Source organism: Fukomys damarensis, unplaced genomic scaffold (genome assembly GCF_012274545.1).
Source record: "Fukomys damarensis isolate Sample0158 unplaced genomic scaffold, DMR_v1.0_HiC HiC_scaffold_23, whole genome shotgun sequence".
Lineage (NCBI taxonomy): Eukaryota > Metazoa > Chordata > Mammalia > Rodentia > Bathyergidae > Fukomys > Fukomys damarensis.
The window spans coordinates 54,695,277-54,718,069 of NW_022900935.1; the positions used below are offsets into that span (position 1 = coordinate 54,695,277).

General features: G+C 39.4%; 1 protein-coding gene across 2 annotated transcripts in view; it reads left to right on the forward strand.

Annotated features, from left to right (window-relative positions):
• The window catches only part of Kcnj16 (potassium inwardly rectifying channel subfamily J member 16), a 59,397-nt gene that overhangs the window by 26,011 nt on the left and 10,593 nt on the right, over nucleotides 1-22,793 (forward strand). Inside the window, exon 2 of one of the 2 annotated variants that reach the window (XM_010640578.2) lies at nucleotides 21,929-22,053. The exons of the other annotated variant lie outside the window; for it this stretch is intronic. The gene's annotated coding sequence lies outside the window, so the exon portion shown is untranslated. The remainder of the gene's footprint in view (nucleotides 1-21,928; nucleotides 22,054-22,793) is intronic. 2 annotated transcript variants of the gene reach the window in all.

Sequence of the window (22,793 nt, forward strand, 5' to 3'; positions counted from 1 at the left end):
TTCATTTTTCTTAAGAAATGGATGTCAAATATCACCTGTATATATCAGGTAGTATTCTAGGTGAATCAGTAGTTTAGGAATAGTTTATGCTTAAGATTTGGATTCATAGCAGGATTTTTTTTAATTAGTGCTTATTGAAAAGTTATGGGCTTTGTGTTTTCTATAGTTTATGTTGTTTTATACATTATAAAAGCAAACAATATATTATAAAAGCAAACAATAACAGTTTATTTATGAAGAAATTAGGCAAAATCTTTTGCATATTATAGGAAAAAAGAGCAAAGCATAAATAAATGATTGAATTCTTTATTTTTTACACAGTTATTTGAAATCAGTGGTCAGTAATATCACATGCACAAAGAAAATCCAGTGGCTGCTTCAGTGATAGCATTTCATACATTCTCCAACATTCTTTTATAATGGAACCATGATGTTCTGGTACCGGGGATGGAACACAGGACCTTGCACTTGCAAGGCAGGCAGCGGAACAACTGAGCTAAATCCCCAGCCAGGAACCATGATGTTAAAGTTGATACGCTCTTCATATTTACCCAAAATAACTACTTTTAATAGAAATGACACACAGGCATAATTGTAAGACATCTACTTAATTTTTTAAAAAAAGTGGCAACATATTATGTGACAAAGTTGTAACATCTTTCACATCAAGACAGACAATAGACACAAAAACACTCAACCCTTTCCCTGGATTCCTATGTCCCTTCTCATGCATCACTTTTTCCCACTTGATAGCAGAACTACCTGAAAGGTGGATGCATACTGTCTTTGTTCCTTTTTACTCTGTTATCAGTTTTTCTTAGTCTAGCCAGGCATTTGTCATCAAAATTGTATTGTGACATCTTTCTTCAAGATCACCAGTGTCATAATATTGTCAAATCAGTTTTCAATTCTTTTTAGTTTTCACCTTGAGGTATCAGTAGGCTACGATGCCAACAACCACTCTTTTTATCTAGTAACACTTTCTTCATTTTTTGTCACATCTCATGGATTTCTTTTTACTAGGAGCAATCCTCCATCTTCAAGTGTCTCCTACGTTGGATCCTCCACATCTTCCTAAATTTAGACTGTGTTTGCTCAGGTAGTTTCTGGAACTCTTCTCTTTTCTAACTACTATGACTTCTTCTGTGAGCTCATCAACGCTTGGTTATCATCATATATGTACTAACAGGTTCCAGTTTCGTACCTCCATTCTTGATCTCTTCCCTGAATTTCAGGGTAATATGCTGCCTGCTTGACATCTTCATTTGGTTGTCAGAGAATGTATCAAATTTACCACAACAAAAATCAACTATTGAATTAGCCACTTCTAAACTTTCGATTCCATTATCTCAGTACAAAGCACCAATGTTTACCCAGTTGCCTAAAAATGTCCGCACTTCACAACTAGTTCATTTCATATTATAAGACTTCCGAATGAATGAAAAAGCTTATTGAACAAAAAAAAAATATTTTCTTTTAGAGAAGTCAACAGAACAACCTGCTGAACAAATTCAGGTCCTCAGAGAAGAACTAAACTTTGTCCTGAAGATCACAATTGAGGTTATCACAGATTTCTTTGGATGCTAAATGAAATGGTGTTGGGCAAGAGCCTATTTACTTCGGGTGTAGGATTACACAGTCAGTCAGGGTGTGTGCTTGCACAGAAAGAATCTTGACTGGGACAAATAATGGAGCAGGGACCTTTAAGAAGCTCTTACTGGGATGGATTTGTACAAATCCTGGAAGCATTAGTAAGAGAAGATCCAGCCTCCTTGGTTAATCCAAGTTAGAGGCAAGTGGGAGGGGGCAAGTGTGTGATTTGGGGAGGTTATCACCACTGAAGGAGATCACAGAGGTGAGACCAAATGGTTGAGATGCAAGCGGGGGTGGAGAAAGAGTATTTCTCCTTGATTCTCGAGTTCTTTCAGCCACCACTGGTGGGACTGTCCACTATGAGTAGGCGTGAGAACCAGGAAAAGAAAGTGCCCATTCACCAGAGTGAACCAGAGTATTCACTGGCTTTTGTCTGTGGCGAATGTGTCCAGAAAGGCAAAGGGTGAGATTCCGCTGTGGGGCTTCTCATCTCCATGGTGGTGGGTGCTGACAGCTTCAGAGAGTGCTTTGAACAGGCAAAGAGAAAAGAACCCAGAGATGCCCACACCTCTGTGCCCTACAGGCTGAAAAGGACACTGGGTTTGGATTTGGGCTTCATTGGCTGTCAGGTAATACTGTGTAGAGATCCAAGCCTCTAATTGTCCCTCTGCTCTCTTCATCTCAAATTTTTTGCATGCGTGCTTCTAATAGGAAGCTTTGCGACGCTTTCATTGGCTCAGGAGTCATGCCGCGTTTATGGTGGTTTGGTCTCTGGCCGGGAATAGTCTTTCTTTCCCTCAGATCATCTCTGGGGAGTGCTGAACCAAAGAGATTAAGAATGAGAAAGCCACGTATAGATCCGTTAAGGGAAGTGACATTCAGAGAAAGAGACTCAGAGGAGGATGGGTTGGGAGGCTGAACATCACTTGTTGGAGTGGGACAGCGTGGGAGAGGTGAATCTTCGATTTCCTGTGGAAACAGTCATTTCCAAAACTGCCTCGTCAGATGTCTTCGTCACTCTTCCACTGCTGAGACGCGACAGCAAAAAGGTACTAAGAATTTGAAACTGTATAAGGAAATATGCTGCTATCAATTTGGAATTAATTGTACCCTCACAAATACCAGTACAGGGAGGCTGGTTCCCACTTCACTAGGAGCAATGGCACAGATCGAAAGAAAGACTGCACCCTGTTTACATGGAAATTCTAAAACTGTAATAGAAGCAAGACATGTAGATGATATTTGTTGCAATGTTATGTGGCTGACAGTGGTGAAAGTCTGTCTGAAAGGATTCAAAATAAACACTATCAGAAAGTTTTCATCTTCTCTTTAAAGGCAAAATATTACAATCTTCTAATTACACAAAAATGATCAGTAGTACTTGTCATGCCTTCGGACAGATTCTCCCTGCTCCTGTTATTATAAATGTTATTTTATGAAAAATAGTAGCTTTTTCCTTTTAAAAGCCTTGGAATAGTTCTGAAAACTCAGAGGCCAAGAGGGTCAATATCCCTAAAGGTCTAGAAAATTTATAATGCAGCAGGTAGGGTCTAAATTGCCTGATTATCAGCAAGGTGACCTTCCCAAGCTACTCAATTTCTTTGCCTCCCTTACAACAGCTTTGGCTCGTGTCAGTCTCATAGAGGTTGTTTGATCTCTTTTGATATGGTACACCTGGCACATAGGGAGGCTAAGCGAAGTAGAGACACATTGTTTATTAGCTCTGTTTTAGACAGGAGGAAATTCTGATAGAGGAAGTGAAAGTGGTTTAATAGCTTAGCCCAGAGTGACATCCCTAATGGCTAAATGCTAAGGAATAGATGTTTTGTGCTCAGATTTAGGAAAAGGCAAGCCAACTGCAATTTTTAATGAGAAAAGTAGAAAAAAGTCGCAATATCAACATTATAGTTCAGGTGACTTATATCATCCCTGATCTGTCATGGTTTTCTGACCAGAAATGCTCAACTCTTTGCTTTTAGACATCGGCCTCACAACCCTATTCTCGCCCTGCAGATGAACTCGATCTCTGCGGATCAAGGAGGTAGCTGAGGTCAAGGGTACAATGTTGGGATGGGCCGACAGGAGGGTAACGAGGGTCAGGAAGAGCCAGGGCCAGGGACATTCTATTATGTTTACATGGCAGAATAAAGACAAAATATTTCACATTTTGATCTTTAAAGCCCAGCTACATCAAAACATGTGCTTTTGAGTGGCTTTGCCCAGGGGCCTCATCTGCACTGGCACCATGGTTGTTTATACCAGTCAAAGTAGAAATAATTGCTGTATGAGTGGTTAAGCTCCAGGCAAAAACTACACATATGGAAGGGACATTGGCTGTTTTATGATGCTCTCTGTTTTAACTTTCGTACTCACCCTTTTTGGAAGGGACAGAGAACAAGGAGCAAAACATCTAAGTCTGGGCTCACACTGGTAAATAGGAGAGATGAGATTCACGCAGAAATTCAGTCTGACTTCAAAAATCAACTCTCATTGATTAGGAGAAAAGCATTATTTGGTTTGCATAATAATATGTGCCACCTGGAGTGGCAAGTTGTGATAAAACCATGCATAAGTGGTTAGAAGATGTCGACCATTGGGACATGAATTCAGTTAGCCTTTAAGAGGCAGCACCTCCAAAACCGCACTGGGTGAGGACACCTGGGACCCCAAGTGTCACTAAGGCAGAACCCATCCACTGGCCTTGCAAGCTCCCCAGTCTTGTTATCCCGACTTTTCCTTTATAGGCACTCAAAAATATTCATATCCAATCTGAGATGTTTTCCTTTGTTTTTAAGTTTGACCTATACTCAGAGTACAAAATGATTATGAAAACTAGTCCACTCAAAGAAAGACAGTGGGATGAGCAAAGGTACACGTAGCATTGAAACAGGAGCGGGGAGAATCTGTCTGACAGCATGACAAGTACTACTGATCATTTTTTTTTTTTAATTAGAAGATTCTAGTATTTCACCTTTAAACAGAAGATGAAGACTTTCTGATACTGTTTATTTATTATTATTATTATTTTTTTTTTTGGTACTGGTGATCAAACTCAGGACTTTGGGCTTGCAAAGCAGGTGGCAGAACCACTGAGCTAAATCCCCAGCCCCTGATGCTGTTTATTTTGAATCCTTTCGGACAGACTTTCACCACTGTCAGCCACATAACATTGGAGTAAATGTTATCTACAAGTTAATGATAAAAGGCATAAAATAAAATATTTTAATATCTTAATGCTAAAAGGAAATTTCAGAGTTACCTGGAAAATTCAGGAAACTCTTCTATATATTCCTAAAGCTGATTTTCCCATTCTTGGTTAAATAATGCTTGTCTTCAATAGATTGTTTACAGTTTTCAGAGACACTAATGATAAAGATATTCTTTTTAATATCTCCTCAATTTCTCTATACAAATCCTAGCCTACCTTCGTAAGCATGATAGAGTAGGGCCCTATCTACTCAATAAACATATAGTGTTGTACAGCTACATGAAAAAGTGTGAGTATTATCTGAAGTCATGTGGATCACACAATACGGGGAACATGGTTGGTCCTCAATAAAAGTTTTGAATGCACAAAGGTTTCAGGGTCCTCTTGCTTTCTTCTTCCTGTTATTCCTTACCTTGTTTTTTTCAACATTATAGTGAATTCTTTCAAAATATAAAATATCCGGAATCCAGCACGACCCTGCAGATATGAAATATCTCCAATTAAACAAACTTTTATTACTTTCAGTGGGAATTCTGTGGGGATGAAAAACTATTTTTGTTGAGTCTTTGCCTTGATTTTCTGGGAAAGATGTTTTCTTCACCTCGTTTGCCACTGTTCCTGTCTGGTTGTTTGTCTTCGCTAGGCTTCCGGGCTAAACATGGGATCAGCTTGGAGTAGAATCAGTTCCTCAAATCTCTCTGGCTGTAACTTCTCTAAACCTTAGAACTGAGGACACTTGATCTCACATACAGTTACTTCTCTGGATTCTGAGATAGGTCATTGCTTAAAACACCTAAGTAAGTGGCTTGAATGCACAATTTAGGGCATGACCAGCATTTACTGTATGTAACCCCAGTCCTGGGGACTAGATTTCCCCCCTTTTTTCCTGAGCTCATATTAACACACTCATCTTCATTCTGATTTTACCTTCAACAGATTTTTCATTCATAAAGGCTTAAAACTTTAGTAATCAAATAAAAAAGAAGTTATTCATGGCCTTTTTCTCCCAATATTTATTACCTGAGTAACCTTGAAGCAGTTCACTGATCTTATTAGAGATCAATTCTTTGTCTTTAAAATGGGGGCTAATGTTGATATTTGGTCCTCAGGACTTGTGGGAGAGTTAAATGAACTCCTAGATATTAAGAGCATGGCACTTAAGAGCTGTTCCTTCTCTGGCTAGAGCTTGTGCCTGGCCCTTACACACTCACAATCTGGATTCCTTAACCCCAGCTCCATCCATCCTATGGGTTTGGTAATTTTTTGCCAAAGTTTTGATGTTCCACCTGCCTGCCCAATTATCTTCATACTATCTGTGTCCATATCTCTGAAATCTCCAACTCTGTATGACCCCTTCTTTCTCCTCCTTGTTCCCTTTTCTGCTCGTATACAAAACTCTGCTACTCTTTTCCCTATCTATATGAGGCCCCAACAGCTCCATGGCATTATTGGCCTTTTACAGTCATAGTTGGATCTTCCCCAGGTCTGGTAAATATATCACTACCGTGAGCCATCCTAAATTTTTGGCTTTGCAAATTGTTAGTATGAGTGGTATTTTTTGTGTGTGTTGTCTTTGTTTTTTGGTACCAGGGATTGAACTTGGGACCTTGTGCCTGTGAGGCATGTGGTGGAACCACTGAGCTAAATCCCCTGCCCCTAGTGTGACTATTAAGTCACCTATTAAACTACATGCCTCAGATTTGATATAAGCAGGCATGACTATCTTCTTTCTATTTTTCTTTTTGCTGTTTTTAAATTGAGTTTATTGGTAACTTTAAGATTTACATAATGATCACATTCTCCTTAGGGAGCTTGTACCTGTACATCATATATCTTGATTCTCTATTTGCCGCATTCTCCTACCTTTCCTTCAACCCCTCTTCCTCTTCTCATTTACGAAAGATTTGTTTCCATTTTTCCTTGTTTAGTCATTTTTTTCCCTTTTTTCTTTCCTTCCTCCCCTTTCCCTAGTTCCCCTTCCCATTTGAAAATGCTTTTCCTATTTCACATTAACTATTAAACATTTTGATCCTTAATTACACTTTTAATTTCTCACACCAGAGAAACAGTATGATATTTACACATATGTGTCCAATTTATTTCACTTAAGAGTATGGTCTCAAGATGTATCCATTTACCTTGGAAGTTTATCCTTCTTTATGGCTGAGTAGTACTCTATTGATAAACCCCCCACATTTTCTTTATTCATTCATCATTTGGGCTGTTTCCAAGATTTAGCTATTACAGACTGTGCTGCTATAAAAATGGGTGTGCATATGTCTCTGTGGTGTGATGCTTTTCATTTTTTCAGAAAGATGTCAAGAAGGGGAAGAGCTGAATTGAAGGAAACCTCTAGTATTAGTGTTTTGAGGAATCTGTACCCTGATTTCCAGAGTGGTTGCACCAGCTGACACTCTCACCAACAGCAGAGAAGGGTTCCTTTATTCCTGCCAGCCCCACCAGCATTTGTAGTTGGTTGATTTCTTGATAATAGTCATTCTTTCTAGAGTGAGATAGAATATCAACATTGTTTACATTTGCATCTCTCGAATGACCAGTGATGTTCAAAATAATAGACCTTTTTATATATTTATTTGCATTTCTGCTTCTTCATCTGAGAAGAGTCTATTCATTTCCGATGCCCATTTTTCAATTGGGTCTTTAAATTTGGGGGTCTGATTTCTTTGAGTTCTTCATATAGTCTAGATATTAGTCCTTCATCGGAGTAACAGCTGGCAAAAATTATTTCCCACTTTGTGGGCTGTCTCTTCACTCTGCTGGTGATTTCTTTTCCTGTGCAAAATCGTCTTAATCAGATGAGATCTCAGTTGTTGATTCTGTGTAATATTTCCCGTGCAACTGGGGTTTTGCTCATAAGATCTTTGCCTACTCCTATGTCCTCAAGCTCTCTACCTATTCTCTCTTCCAGCAAATTCAGTGTTTCTGTTTTAATACTTAAGATCTTTGATCCATCTATATTTTATTTTAGTGCATGTTGAGAGACATGGTTCTAGTTTTATTTTTTGGCATGTGGAAATCCATTTTTTTCTGCACCGTTTATTAAAGAGGCTATCTTTCTTTTAATGAAGGTGTTTGGCCCCTTTGTGAAACATAAAGTGGCCGAGTGTGTTTGGAGTTGTTTCTGCATCTTTTAATCTGTTCCATCGATTCTTGGTCTGTTTTCTTTTGTTGTTGTTTTGCTTTGTTTTGTTTTCCCCAGTACCATGCTGTTTTATCACAGTATCTTTGTAGAATAATTTTAAATTAGAGCTTGTGATGCCTGCTCTCTTACCTTGATTTCCCAGAACTGCTTTTACTATTTCAGATCTCTTCTGGTCCAATAAATTTTAGGAATATTTTCTCTAACTCTGTGAGATATGTTATTGGTATTTTGCTTGGAATTACATTATATAACACTTTTGGGAGAATGGCAATTTTCACTACGTTGGTTCAAGTAAAAAATCTTTACATTGAAAACTACAGTACTCTGAATAAGAAGATTGAAGAGCATATCAGAAAAGGGACAGGCTATATTCTTTTCTAAATAAATACTCTCAGATCTTAGAAAATGTCATCTGGTCCCTAGATGTATAAGCAATGTGCTGTGAGAGCTGTCTTTCAAAGCCAACTTTTTGTTCGGCAGCAGCAATGATCTTTAGGACTGAGAGACTCACAGTATTGTGGGGCTTCCATCCACAGTGCCAGGAGACACACCTTGGCAAAGAAAAGACACTACTTCTACCTGAGGCACCAGTGGTACCAGTGGGAATAGATGCTTCAACTTTGTAGCATTCTTTGGAAATAAAGACAGAAATGTGCCTTTTTAGGTTAAAAAAAAAAAAACCTTAGGTTTTTATTTATTTATTTTTAACTGACAAGTAAAAATTGTATAAATATATTAGTTGTGTGTAACAAATTATTTTGCAACGTGGATGCATTATGGAATGGCATTGCCTATGTACTATTCATATCTTTACTGTGAGAACACTTAAAATCTATTTTCTTAGCAATTTTCAAGAATATAACAAATAATTAGCTACAGTAACTATGTTGTGCAACAGATCTCTTGAACTTATTTCTCCCATCTGACCCAAATCTTGCACAGTTTGAACAACATCAACTTGGGTATCCTTTCATCTGTGGTTTTATCCAGTAAACAGACCTCCTTGCTCACAGTTCTGGTGTGACTTTCCTCTTTATTTTATTGGTACTGAGTTGACCCTGAGATAAGGCCCTTTTGGGAGGGTCTTTATTTTCCATCCTCATCCTTCCTGTATCTGATAATCAATGTTAAAATAATTGGAAGGCAAGTTCTGGTCAGAGTTTGAATCTGTCTTTGGGAAGAGCAAGCTGATTTTCCTTGTTCCTCCAGCAAAAATAACTTTGAACTATTCACAAACAACCTAGAGCTTGTCTGGAGGAGAGATTAGAACGTCTCCAACTAATCATAAGCCAGACCTACACACTTGGACCCATGTGCACAAACACACACACACACACACACACACACACACACATACACACCCTCTTTTCTATGATTAGGGTTAATTCCTCCTTAAGACTTAAGCTTCTGACTGCAGAAGGAATTCAAGCCAAGATGCTTCTGTGCACTTTAGACTTATGCAGGAGGAAGCTTTATCCTTGCTGCTTTCCTCAGGATGCTCTCTGACATCACCATACTAGATTTGTTTATCTTCATGTTAGGACATTTTGGCTTAATCCCAAAAAGCATCTAGAGACCAGAAACTTTCCTCTAGTCCACCTACTGTCTGTGTAATCTCACAACTGGAAACATTCTTCTCCATGAAAAGGCATCACACAATCAGCTCTCGTGGAAAGCATGCCTCCCAGGGCTGGACTTAATTTGGTCTCTTCTTTTCTAATACTTTGGATTCATAACGGTTTCATCTAGTTGCGATTTGCTGGTCGACTTCTGGTGCGGTGGTGTATATACAGCTGTACAGTGGTGTGTATACATCAAGAGTTAAAATTTAAAGTAGAGTGGAGTAGATGTATCTTAGGAAAGCTTTACCATCACCTCTGAGGCCAAAATACCTTCCTATAACCTAGTATCTGCAATGAAGAATATCATATCAACTTCAATCTAGAACCCTGGCTCTAGCTTTATACACACACACACACACACACACACACACACACACACAAAATGCACATCTATGGGTATGGTGCTAACCTTTATGTACCAGTATAACTTAGTTGTAGTGACTGGCATTGCAATCCTAGCTCTTTAGACAACTCTCTAGCACACATATTAGAGTCCTCAATTTCTCTAAGATTTAGCTTATAAATTTCTAGACCATGAAAGATGTCATACAACTTGATTTTGGGGAGTGCTGTTAGTATACTAAGGGCATTTTACAGTAAGACCCTCAAGGAAGAGATAAGAGCATGCTGGGGTGGGGGTCGACCTTGTAGAAGCTGGAAGCATGCAGAGAAATCTTGACTGCATCACCAATATCTCTCATGGGCTGCCATTCAAGGTCGCACCGCACCAGTTCCTTCCCTGTGGTTATTGACTTCCCAGCCAGTGATGCTTCGAGTTGAGATTTTGATCAGTGATGTTCTCCTGAACTCAGGGTAAAATTTCTTAGGGGGAAAGGACAAGGGTAATACACCCAGATGTGAGCAGGGTTGTGATTCCCAGTGTGTCATTTCCCTACAAGAGCATTCTCTGGTTCCAAGGGGAGCAGAATTCACAACGAGCCCTGCTCAGGAGAGAAGGTGGAGCATGGCACCCCATGCCCCTGTGGCTGCAATGCTGAGGTCACCCTGGGCTGCAGAGCTCAAGAACCCAGGAGAAGCCCCGAGGGGCTGAGGGGTGATGGGATAGGCCTTGGACTTCTGCAGTTTTTATGAGATGTTAGTAGCCTTTGGCCAAATGTGCATGACTAACAGGACAGATATTTCCCTAGTCTATTGTGTTTATTCTCTTAAAAGTTTGTGGATATGGCAGCTGGCATGGGAACACTCACAACTTGTTGACAATCTCTCTTTGATGATTGATTGCTAGCTTTTTTCAATGAGGGCATCGAGCTTGTCCTCTATATAGGCAAGTTAAATGAGATTTAGGAATTCAAATGCCAATAAAATTTATACTTCTCAGCTAACGAGCCAATCTATCTTTATTTCCTCTCTATGAATGATTTTTAAAAAAAGAATTTTCATTCTTAGCATAATCTTTCCACTGATGTTTTAAAATTGTCCAATACCCCCAAAACTCATCAACTGAATGGATTTTCCATAAAAGATATCTATCACCTGAGATGGCATTTTGATTACAGTGAAGCCAAAGGTAGCTTTATTACTGCAGAAAACATTTATCTCAGCTGCTGGAAAAATTAGCTCAAGGATTTAAAGTTCAAAATCCTACACTACCTTTGGTTCAACCACCCAGAATGTTTCCCTTGATTACATGTTCCTCATCTGATAGCTTAAATTCAAGAAATAGAAAATCATTTTGAATAAGCTGCAATGTATATAAATGAGGTGCTCTTTCAAGAGCCTATGATTTATTCTAAGTTAAGTGCAACTCGATTTATCACTACTGTTTTTTTATGCTTTACCTATAACCCCAATTTCCTTCATTAGCCTAGAAAATAAGAATTCACTGCAAAAGTAATGTGCTGCAAAGTATTGTTATTTAGATGCTGGCAAAGGTTTTTAACCCAACTGTCTTTCTTTTGGATTCGATAGCATCAGCCTCTCTTTGGTAATTATTCTACCAGATAGGTCTCCGTTCTCCGGGCACTGTCTTGGGAGACTATCTGTGGTAAACTTGCAAGATTGAGCTTCTCCAAAGCAGGAGCAGTCATCATAGTTCTTAGGCATGGTCCTCATAATACCTCAGAGATAGCTAAATATGGTTGAATTAAGGAATATATCAAAGTGGTTTCTATGATCCATTCCAGACCGTTATAGGCACTGGTATATTTGACTAAATAATACAGAGACCCTTACAAATATGGTGTGAACACTTCATTGGGAGATTTAAGGGAAAAGTGCACCCATCTCCCCAGACCCATTCCCCCTTGATCATCAACTGAATATTTCAGTCTGACAAATGCTGGGACATACCATTTCCCTTTACAAGGAAGTTACCACTGACTTGGGTTACTAGTGTTTGTACGAACATTCACGGATAGTGAAATTCAAATCATCCAAATCGGGAATGGCTGATTTATTTATTTTTTCCTGCACCCCACTGGAAACAAAAGTCTAAGCGAAGGAGAAAACATAGAACATCAGAGGTATGGCAATCCAAGAGTCTATCAACCACACTCTCACCTATCAACTACAGAAACCTTCCAGTATCTATAGCAAGTGGCAATGCTTTCCTGCGAAGGGGCCTCTAGAAGGCACACACTGACAGAAAGCTTATCTTGTGTAATAGGCAACAGCAGTTTAATGTACTATTTTAAGAGGGTATCCATCTGGATTTTCCTAAGAGGATCTTTTGTCTTTTACTTCAAGGCCTTCTCAATTTTATCTGTATTCCCAGGGGGAATGGGAATTGAGCCAACAACCAATAACACTTGCTTTATTTTCTTCCCTAATAAAGATGCCCCGAGTTTTCATTTTGACAGTTTAAAACAGAAACACAATCATTTAAAGGTCAAAGAAGTTGTAGACACTACCCAGGGAGTTCCTAGTCTACGAGCAAATCACATCTGTGAGTTCAATAATTCCCAGCAGATAGAGTAGACTAATACATAGACTCTCTAAAAATTGCCAGAAAGGACAGTTTGTGAGAGCAGTTCTCACAAAGAGGAAAATAGCAACAGCAATAGGATTTGGATTTCTGTTGGAATACCATAAATGCCAAGCTTCGAGAAGGTTAAAAGTCACAACACATATGCTTTCCATAAATCACAAGTGTTTTTGGAAGGAACACTAAGAATCCAATAAAGCAGCTCTGAAACAACACTAAGCCGGGCCTATTACAGGTCTGTCATAGGTGAGCTAGCATTTAGAACTCTTGCAAAGAATGTGGTTGTCACTGCTGTAAACAGAGAAGTGGGTGATGAGAGCCTTATGACGTCTTCTTAGTGATACTTGCAGCACTTCTGGGCGGCTTTGTCATGTCTTCCTGGAGGTTATGAAGGCTGAGGCAATTAGAAGCTAAAGTAAATTCTTAAGTGTCTGGGCAATAGCCAGCTCACTCTTCATGCTAGGAAAAAGAAAACCATGGCAGCTGACTCTGTGCTCATGCGGATCTCTATCGGAAAGATGGCCCTGATCTGCATAAGGTGATTCCATGTTCTGGCCATACTTAACTCCTCTGTGAATGTGATCATAGGAACAAGCCGTATTCCGATGAAGTACTTACCGGATACTCCGTGCTGGCAGAGGAGCTTTGGGATCATAGCTTTGTTTCACTCCCACCAGTCGTCCAGTCCAGGGATCTGCACTTGCAGATGAATAAACATTAAGCTCCAGAGGGATTAACTCGAGCAAAAAACGCACAGTCTCATTAATGATTGAGCTCTCACACCAACCCAAACCACCCATGTCTGCCTGAATCTAGTCTCCATCTTTAAGATTTTAAATCAGTAGATCTCAGTCCTGAGTATGCTTGGGAATTCACTGGTGCTATCAAGTTAGAATGACTGAAAAGGGGTCCTAGAGTTCTACAAGTCAGGCAGCCCCCGCCCCCGGGATTTGAAAGCAAGTTGTTAGAAGACCACACTGTTTTTGTTTTTTTGTTTTTTGAGACAGGGTCTCACTGTGTAGTTGAGACTGACCTGGGACCCACTATGTCGCCCAGGCTGGTCTCGAACTCACAGCGATCCTCCTGCCTCAGCCTCCTGAGTGCTGGGATTATAGGTGTGCGCCACCACGCGCTGCTTAGGAGACTATACTTTTGAAAACACTGCCATACTGTACAGCTTTCGGGGCCTCTATCTGGGATGGTAGAGTTTGTGAATATGTATTTATAAAAAATTGTAGCCAGGCATGGTGGCACTAAAATCCCAGCACCCAGGGAGGCTGAGGCAGGAGGACTGCAAGGTCAAGCCCAGCCTGGCAACTTAGTGATTTAATGAGATAATGTCTCAAAAAATTAAAATATAAAATGGGCTGGAGATATAGTACAGGGTGATGGGCCTGGGTTCAACACCCTGTACCACACACGCACATGCACACACACACACACACACAGGCACACAAAAAGAATTGGTTAGGGTTAGCTATTTAAACAACTCTACATCCTAAATCCATGATTGCCCATCTCTGAATTCATACATTTAAAGGGCTATTTCTCTGTGTTTAAAATCTGTTGATATAGACTTTAAATATGTACTGATAAATAACAGTATAACTTTTAACATTTTCTTTCCAAAGTTCATATTAAAAATATTAAGATAAAAGAAAGATTCCTAAACCAGACCTTCGTACACCAATCCCCAAATCGGAGGTATTATTGGCTTAGTGTGGTCTGGAGTGGGGAGGGAATAGGGAAACACTGACATGGGACCTCCTCTCTGATGGTTCTAACGCTGAGTTATGCAGCCCTGCTCCCTTACCAGCTGCTTTCATGATGGCTCCAATTGCTCTCCAGGGGCCAAGTCTGATTCGACTCCTTTGTCCTGCCCCCAACTCCTTGTTTTAAATGAGATCTGGTTTTACTTAGACGAATTAAATGTCACTGTATTTGTTTCTGTGAATTGTTCCAACAAAAATTACAGCATCAATGTCTGACTTTAACGTCTGTAAGACTGTCTGCCTCTTTGGGCTATTTATAGCTGCCTTTTAAAAGGTCTAATAAATGCTTTTAGATTGCTATTGGTTTGTTTTCTCTTCACAGAGCCTGAGAGTTGGTACTTCAAAGTAGCAGCCTGAAAATACCTGTTTTCTTTTTTTTTTCAAAACATATGTGTATCTATTATGAAATTCTAGAAATATAAATATATAAATAGAGGGGGAAAAAAGAAGAAAAAGATTAATCATACCAAACCAAGAAGGTCACAGCTAATATTTTATTGTATTTCACTGTGTATTTTCCCTTGTTTAAATGTTTAACTTTAAAAATCATATTGTGCTCAAGCTTGCTTGTAATTCTGTTTTCATTTGCATTAGACAATCTGTTTTAAACTTTCTTTCCATAATTCTCCCACTCCATCACTTTTTTTAAAAAATTTGGTTACCCAGGCTCGAACTCAGGCCCTTATACTTGTGAGGCAGGCGCTGGAACCACTGAGCTAAATCTCCAGCCCTTGACTCCATCACTTTTGATGGTCACAGAGTAGTTATATAATTATAGCATTAACTATAAACCAATCCCACATATATTAGATGCTAGCTTATAGCCAAATTTTGCCACTACAAGTAGCTCTCCAATGTACTCAAGCCAAGCCTTTGTGCTCATTCATGGTAGTTTTGTTTTTTTTCCAGAATGAATTTTTACACGTGGAACCTCTGGATTGAAGTGTATACCAAATTTGTAGAATATTATCACATATAGCTAACTGAGCTTTAGAAATTGTTCAAATTAAATATATAGATAGGTGTATTTGAAAATGTCTTTACATTGAAAATTTAATAATATGCATTAGGAGTAGAGGAGCCACTGGGTAATAATGCAATTACAGAATTAAAAATTTTAACTGTTCACTTTTTAGTTTTGGGTACAAAGTTTTTAAAACTCCAGATTATCCAGACAGCTATGTAACATAGTTGCATGAAGTTGTTACTCCTAAGAAAGCTTATAAATAAAACTTTCCCCAAATCTCCTCAGTTCAAAGTAGCATGTCAAAGTGGCCTATATTGGGGTAGCATTTCCTGAACTCCTTCAGTGAAATATGTAGCCACAAATACTCTAAAAACAGTGGCCTGACTGTGTTCTAATAAAACTTTATTTACAGAAATGATCAGTGACTCAAACTTTGCCCTCAGGCTATAGTTTTCTCAGTCCCCTGTTGGTGAAAGGAAAATGCAGTGAAGAGCTCTCTCTGACACAGAACAGCAAGGAGTGTAGTAGGAGGTACTTTAAATAGAAGGGCAGAGAAGTCAGAGTATGCAAAGCCAATTATTCAGTTTTAATGGGAAGAAGCTAGAGGCTTTTGGGTTTGTTTGTTTTGAGCTAGAATTTAACCCGTGATCTTAGGTGTGCTAGGTAAGCACTCTACAGTTGAACTATACCTCTAGCTCTGACACTGGAGAGAGGTTTTTTTTTTTTCAGCTTTAATTGAGTTTATTGGTACATTTTAGGGATACAGTACAGTTACATTCATTGTTGGGATCTTGTACCTCTACGTGACAAGTCTTGATTCTCATAAGTGGAGAGAGTTTTAATGCTTTTATTTTTTAAAAAAAAGTAGAATAAAGTGAAACAAGGGCAAAAATGGGAGACCTGATAAGAAGCTCGTGATGTGGTCCACTGAAAACATGGTCCATTGGAAATGTGACAGTTTTGACAGCAGGGAAGGCCAGTTAAGTAGCTACTCTGGAGATGACCCAACATATTAGAACTTGCTGATAGAATGCGTAATAGGATGGTATGGTTTGTATCTGGATGTCCCCCATAGCACTCAAAGGCTGTACTTTTGAAGGGTTTCTCAATCATGGTGGCGCTGCAGCTAAATGTGCTGTTAGGAAGTGGGCTCTGGTCCAAAGAAGAGAGTCAGTGGCTGCGAGACCTGGAAGTATATATCTTGCTTGGACTCCTGCCCTCTCTCTTTGCTTCCCGGCTGCCATAATATGAGCAGGTTGCCTCCTCCCAGGCCCTTCCACCATGCTGTTTCCTGTTTGGAGTCTTCCAACCATGGACTAAAACTTCCAAAATTAGGAGCGCAAATAAGATTCTCCTTTAAGTTGGGGGTGTCAGGGTTTGTGTGTGACGGACAAGAAAATGACATAAGACATAGGAGTAAATTAGATCCACGAGACCATACAATTACATATAGGAGACATTTAAAAAGTATGTATTAAATTGAATTTTGACTGCTTTTTGTTATTCAAGCAAACATATTGTCTTTGGTTAACACAATGGCAGAAGAACATATTGAAAACATATCGCAGGGTTTACAGCATTGGAGGAATTATGGACAAAGAGATCCTGACTCGGGAGTGGGAGGAAAGACAAAGCCAAATGAAAATATTTTCTTAAGGACTGTCTGCTAAGAAACTATGACCCGTGCCTCCTCAAGCACTTAGGTGTGTGCATCATCTAACACAGGCCTCCTGACTCCTTACCATTTCCTGAAATAACAGGATTCAACACCTTTGTGTCACTTCCCTAAGATCTAGCCAGTCTTGACTGAGGAATTTTGATTGGTCACCCCTAGGTTATAGATATATTTCTTTCTGGGTAAAGAAATCAGTAATAACAGGTAGCATCTGCTACATCTGATGCCCTTATCCCGATTCTAACCACCTGTTCTCCTGCCTGGTTACTGGAGTCACTTCCTAGTTTACCTCCCCTGGTTTATTTTTACCTCCTCTCCATCGGACAGCCAAAGTGACCTCCCTCCCCAAGAGTTATTGAGCAATGCCCTCAGTGGAGGTGCTTCAAGAGCTCATACTGTTCTTGGAAGTTTAAAGACCCCAGACTTTAATGCTATCTAGAAGGTCTTCTGCGCTCTGGATCTCTTTTTCTAGCCTCAGCTCTCCCCTTCCCCAACCCTGCACACATTCGGTTCTCTGAAAACGTGCCTTATTGCATCTTTGAGTTGCAGAGCCTTGGAAGATGCCTATGCCTCTACCTAGGAAAGTTTTTCCTTCTCTTTTTTTTCATCGTCAACTCCATTTCATTTTCCACTTCATAGTTGTGATATCTGTCTCTCTTAGACTCGGTAAGGACCAATTGGGATAAGCAATCAGAGAAGAGATAGTTATTCAGGTTAAAGGTTAAAGGAGGACTACAAAAAAGAAAAAGAAAGAGAAAAAGGGAGTTTCCAAGGTGCTAGCTACTGTACTCTTCCATAGAATATCTTTTATTCCTTCCAAAACTTTTTGGGAAATAAACTATTTTTCCCGTGTTCTGAAGAAATATAATGCAGCTTAAAGATATTTGCAATATGATGAAATTATGCACCTAAGGAATGGTAGAACGATTACCCAAATTCAAGTCTTTTTTTTTTTCCACACTCCTACCCTGTATCAACTCTCCAGTTAGATTGTATTGTGGAGCTTGGACTGCATGCCTTGGTGGCAGGAGGTTAATGTATCAAGTTTAGAATGATCACTCAACATCAAAGTGGCAAGAGATGGACTGGAAGGCAGGCTGTCATGTAATCCAGGTGAAACCAGGTGATGGATTAGTACAGCGTGAATTCAGTGCTAAAACTCAAGAAATTCCTGTCAGGCTAGATTCTCATAAGAACAAGGTCTTAAAATTAGCTTAGAACAAGAGACACAGCAGCCAAATCATATAGATAAACAGAACCTTAACAACCAGACAGTGACTGTGCCTTAAACAATGTAGGATAGAGAACCGGGTCTGAGCTGGAGCATTTTTCCCTAAGGCTAGGCATGAAAAGCTTTCACTCAACTTGAATGCTGGATCCTGGGCCAAACCTTTTCTGATGGACTTGTGAAATAGCAACGTTTCTCCTTCCTCCCCTCCCTTCTCCCCACGGGCACTTTGTTTTGCTTTCTCTGTGGTAGTCATGGCTCTCCAAGATTATCTTCTGTTTTCATGTTTATTGGTGTCCATTCTAACAAGAATACTCCACAACCAAAGGTGGGATTCTGTATTCCAAGGCCTGGAAATGAGTGAGCATGTAGTGAGAATTCTGTTGTAAAAAATGAATCAAAAAAAAAAAATATGAGGGGGAACCAGGCGTGATGGCACATATAGGGCCTAATTCCAATCTTGACGATGCAGAATCGGGAGGAAAATAAAAATAAAAAAAGGACTGGGATATAGCTTAGTGGTAGAATACTTGCCCAGCGTAGGGAAGACACTGGATTCAGCCCCCAGTACCACAACACAAAAAATTGGATAATAAATTATCCAATAGGCAATTTAGAGGTCATTGGGGAATTCTTTTCTTTGTACACAAAGAAAAACTATATCTTTAAAAAATTTTTATTAACATGCTTGTGATACACAGTAATTACATTTGTCTTGGGAGATTGGTATATATACATGTGAGGTCTTGATCTTTTTTTTTCCCTCCTGCTTCCTCTCTTTTTCCTCTTTTCTTAGATACTCTTTGCATCTCCAAAGAGTCTACCTTCTGTCTCTTGCCATCCCTCTTTTACTTTGCTCTTTAAATTATTTATTTTTAAAGTTTTTTATTAATTAATTTTATTGATACATTGAATGTATACAATTTAATGACATTCATTATTGGAAATTTGTGCTTTTACATAATCCACTTACATTTTTCCCTTATTCCCCTGCCCTCCCATCAACCCTTCCTTCCCTTCCTATCTACAAAGACTTTGTTTCCATTATTTTTCATTTTCTCATATTAATTCCATTTCCTTCTTTAATTCACTTATATTTTGGGTCTTGTACTAGAAAAAATCATGGGCATCTAACCTTCTGCATCTGATATATTTTTCTTAGTAATGGATAGATCTTGAATTATGTTGTTTAAAGGACATACCATAGTATTCTACCATATCTAACTTCTTAATTAATTCAAGTCCATCTCAAAGTATAGTGAAACAACTTGGACCAACAGTCAATCAAAACAGGGAGGGGCAGGCTGGTTTTCAAGATAAGAACAAGAGAAACCATCAGAACTATCTTAGTTAAATATGTACATACAATTTAAGAAAAAGATTAAACATGATAATCACTTTGTGGATTTCTTTAATCTGTTTACTTTGCTAAAGTTGCCAGTTTTATATCCTTTAGGTTGGTTCTCCAAATAAATAACAATATGAATCTTAAACTCTGTGTGTGGTGTGTGTGTAGAATGAGGAATGAAAAATTTGCCATATCGGGCTGTTGTTTAGAAGTAAAGAAAATCACCTAGTTTCTGGAGCTTTGGAGAACTGAAAGAGGACACAAAAGTGGTCCTAATGGCTTACTGATAGACATTGACATTATCCCTGAATTTAAATAGAAGGATTTATTTGGAGGTAGATTCTATGTGCCCCAATGTTATGCCAATGGAAAGCTTTTTGAGATGATTAAAACAAATGCCCTGATATTTTAAAGAGGGGGAAACTGAGTTCCCACAGGATTCATTTTATGCAAAATTATTGAACCTCTACCATATGCTGTGCCATTCAAACTCCCCAGGAGCTCAGTGATACAGGTACTATGCCCCTATATCATGCACGAGTACTCTGAGGCTCAGAGAAATGTAACATATGCAAGATGCTAAAATAATTGAGAACAGGTCTGGAACTGGAGTCTACTCTCTAATTCAGAGTTTTGAAAGAAAGGAAGAAAGGAAGAGGTCATTTTCTTTTTGACTGTTTTTTTAACATGGTTTTATTTTTAAACTCCATTACATGAAATAATACAAATTATAATTGTATTACTTTGCTACAGTTTCTGTTTTTAATCGACCCTAAATAATTGTACCCTGATGTGACATGGTATGATATTTCAATACCTTATATGATGCATAATGATAAAATTGATTTTGATACACTTTTGACATCCAAAATCCTGGGGAAATGAAATCCCCGTTTCCAAACTTCTATTTGCTAATAAACAGAGCAGCATTTCATGAGAGCTGGGACTTAAAATTAGGTCATACATGGCGTTGAAGAAGAAACTAGGCTAGAAAAAAGAGCTTGGTAATGTCATTAGCAGTGCTCTAAAGGTAGGTTTCTACTCCCAGTTCCAGGTCTAGGGCTGTGTATTTATTCATAACTTATATAACACACTTTTCATAATATACTGGTTCAAAACTCTGTTGATTCGGGAGAAGGGATTCTAAAGTAATATCGGGAAAGAGGTAAGATTCATTCTTACTTAGACATTGGGTGAGGTTCAATATGCAGGGCTGGGAGGGGGAACAGACCAGAACAGAAAGGGAAGGAAAGCTGGAGGACACATCCCCAAAGACCTTCCCTGGGGAAGACAGCTGCTCAGAAAGAATGGTGAGAATCTGATGGAGTTGTTAACAAGGGAGAAAATGTTTGAACCTGGGGAGCTGAAAGGCAGGTGCAAAAGGAGCTTTGATATCCAGCAGGCTCTGGCTGAGACAGAAGCTCAGCAGTGAACAGCTGAGCTCTGAGCGTATCTGCATGTTTATGAGAATTCCAGGCAAGAGGAGGCTCCCGCATAATTCCAATGCAAAAAGTTGTAGAACAGGTTTTGAAAAAAGTAAAAAAAAAAAAAATACCCTCATATTTTAGGATTGACCTAACTCAACACCTCTCCCTCTTTTCTCTTCATCAAGGAGAGACAGCCCACCACCCCCTGGGCCACCTGATCACCTCTTCTCTTACTGTTCCTGTTCCTCACACCCCTTCCTAATACTCGCTTCTTCCACAGAGCTTCACCCAAAGTCTGACTTCAAAAGCAGTGACCTACGTGAAGAATTAGGCCATCTTTTCTACTTTCTGGCCCTCAGCTCTCACATTACCACCAAACCTTATCTTATCTAATAGCTGCTAAGAAAGAAACTTGATTACTGGTGACTCACGGGTAAACTATCTCCGGTTCTTTCTGTGCTAAAGACAGTCTTTGTTAATCTCAAAGGCCATACATATTAATATCACCCTAAACAGTTTTGACCATATTTGTGGGACACCTCAACTTACACAACGTAGACCATTTACAGTAACATATTCATGTTAAGTAGATGCTAGAAACAAGATTTAAATTTATTGTCTATGACACGCATGCTTATAAAGTCAAAGCAATTGTGTTGTAAACTCAGCATGCTAATGAAAAGCTGCTTACACCCGAAGCACTATATGCAAGAACAGATTTACCTAGTAAATAGCTAACTTTGCAACAGTGAGGAGGGAATTTCCGGGAAAATGGCGGAGTGGTAAGCAACAACAAGTCAGTGTCTCTGAGATTTGGAATCCACACACTGGAAAATAACAACTCAGGGAAGAAAAATAAAGAGGGGAGTAGATCCCTAGGCATCAGGAAGGATCTCATAGCAAAGTCAAAACCTACAGAGAACTGTAAGAGACAGAACACAACGAGGGAAAAGGAAGGAACTCTCTACACTTTCTCCCCAGCTCCTGGCTTGTGATAAAGGGAGACCTAATCTGCAGAGACAAAATGAAAACAGGGGACTCCAGAGGGCTTCAGGGAGAAACCCAGCTATGGAATGGACCAGCGAGTCTGTAAGCTGCAACAGCTGGTGAGTGACTCCAGTCCAAGCACCCTCCCATCCCCCGGAGAGAGGGTGCTTGGTCCTATGGCATTCTGGGGAGGGGTTGATTGTTTGAACATGGGACTCTGCAGCTGCGGGAACACTTCAATTCAGGGCTCCCAGTATTACCTTCCCATAGTGACTAAATGAGTGACAGCCATGGAACACGGCCACGTTAGGGAGCTATGGTCATGTTGGCAAGAGACCCACCGAGGAATTTAAACTAAAAGAAACAGGTCCCACTCCCACAGCCAGATTGCTCTAGACTCGAAAGTCGCAGCCTTGGTGCCCTCACGCTAATCCTGCTAACGACGGTGTCAGGCATGGTTCCGGGGTCTGATTGCTCAGCCACAGACGTGAGCTGGGATGCGTCTTGACTTGGACACTGCACCGACATTGGAGATTCCAGGAGAAAACTGCATATTTGAAATCACACAGAACTTGTTTTTGTTTTGTTCGCTTTTGTTTTTGTGACTGTGGGCCTAGTTTTAGTTTAGTTTAAGTGGCTTTTGTTTTGTTTTGTTTTGTTTTCTCTTTTTCCTTTCCTCCTTTCTTCTTCACCAGTTTACTGGGGCACGAAGAATTTTATTTGGTCCTTCTCCCTTGTTTCTTATCTATTTTTCTCACTTCTTTTTTTCTTTATGTCTTGATTTTTTTTCCTTAGTTTAGCTCTCTGTATGATGTCTTTCTCCCTCAATGATTTTTTTTTTTTTTTTTTTTTTTTTTTC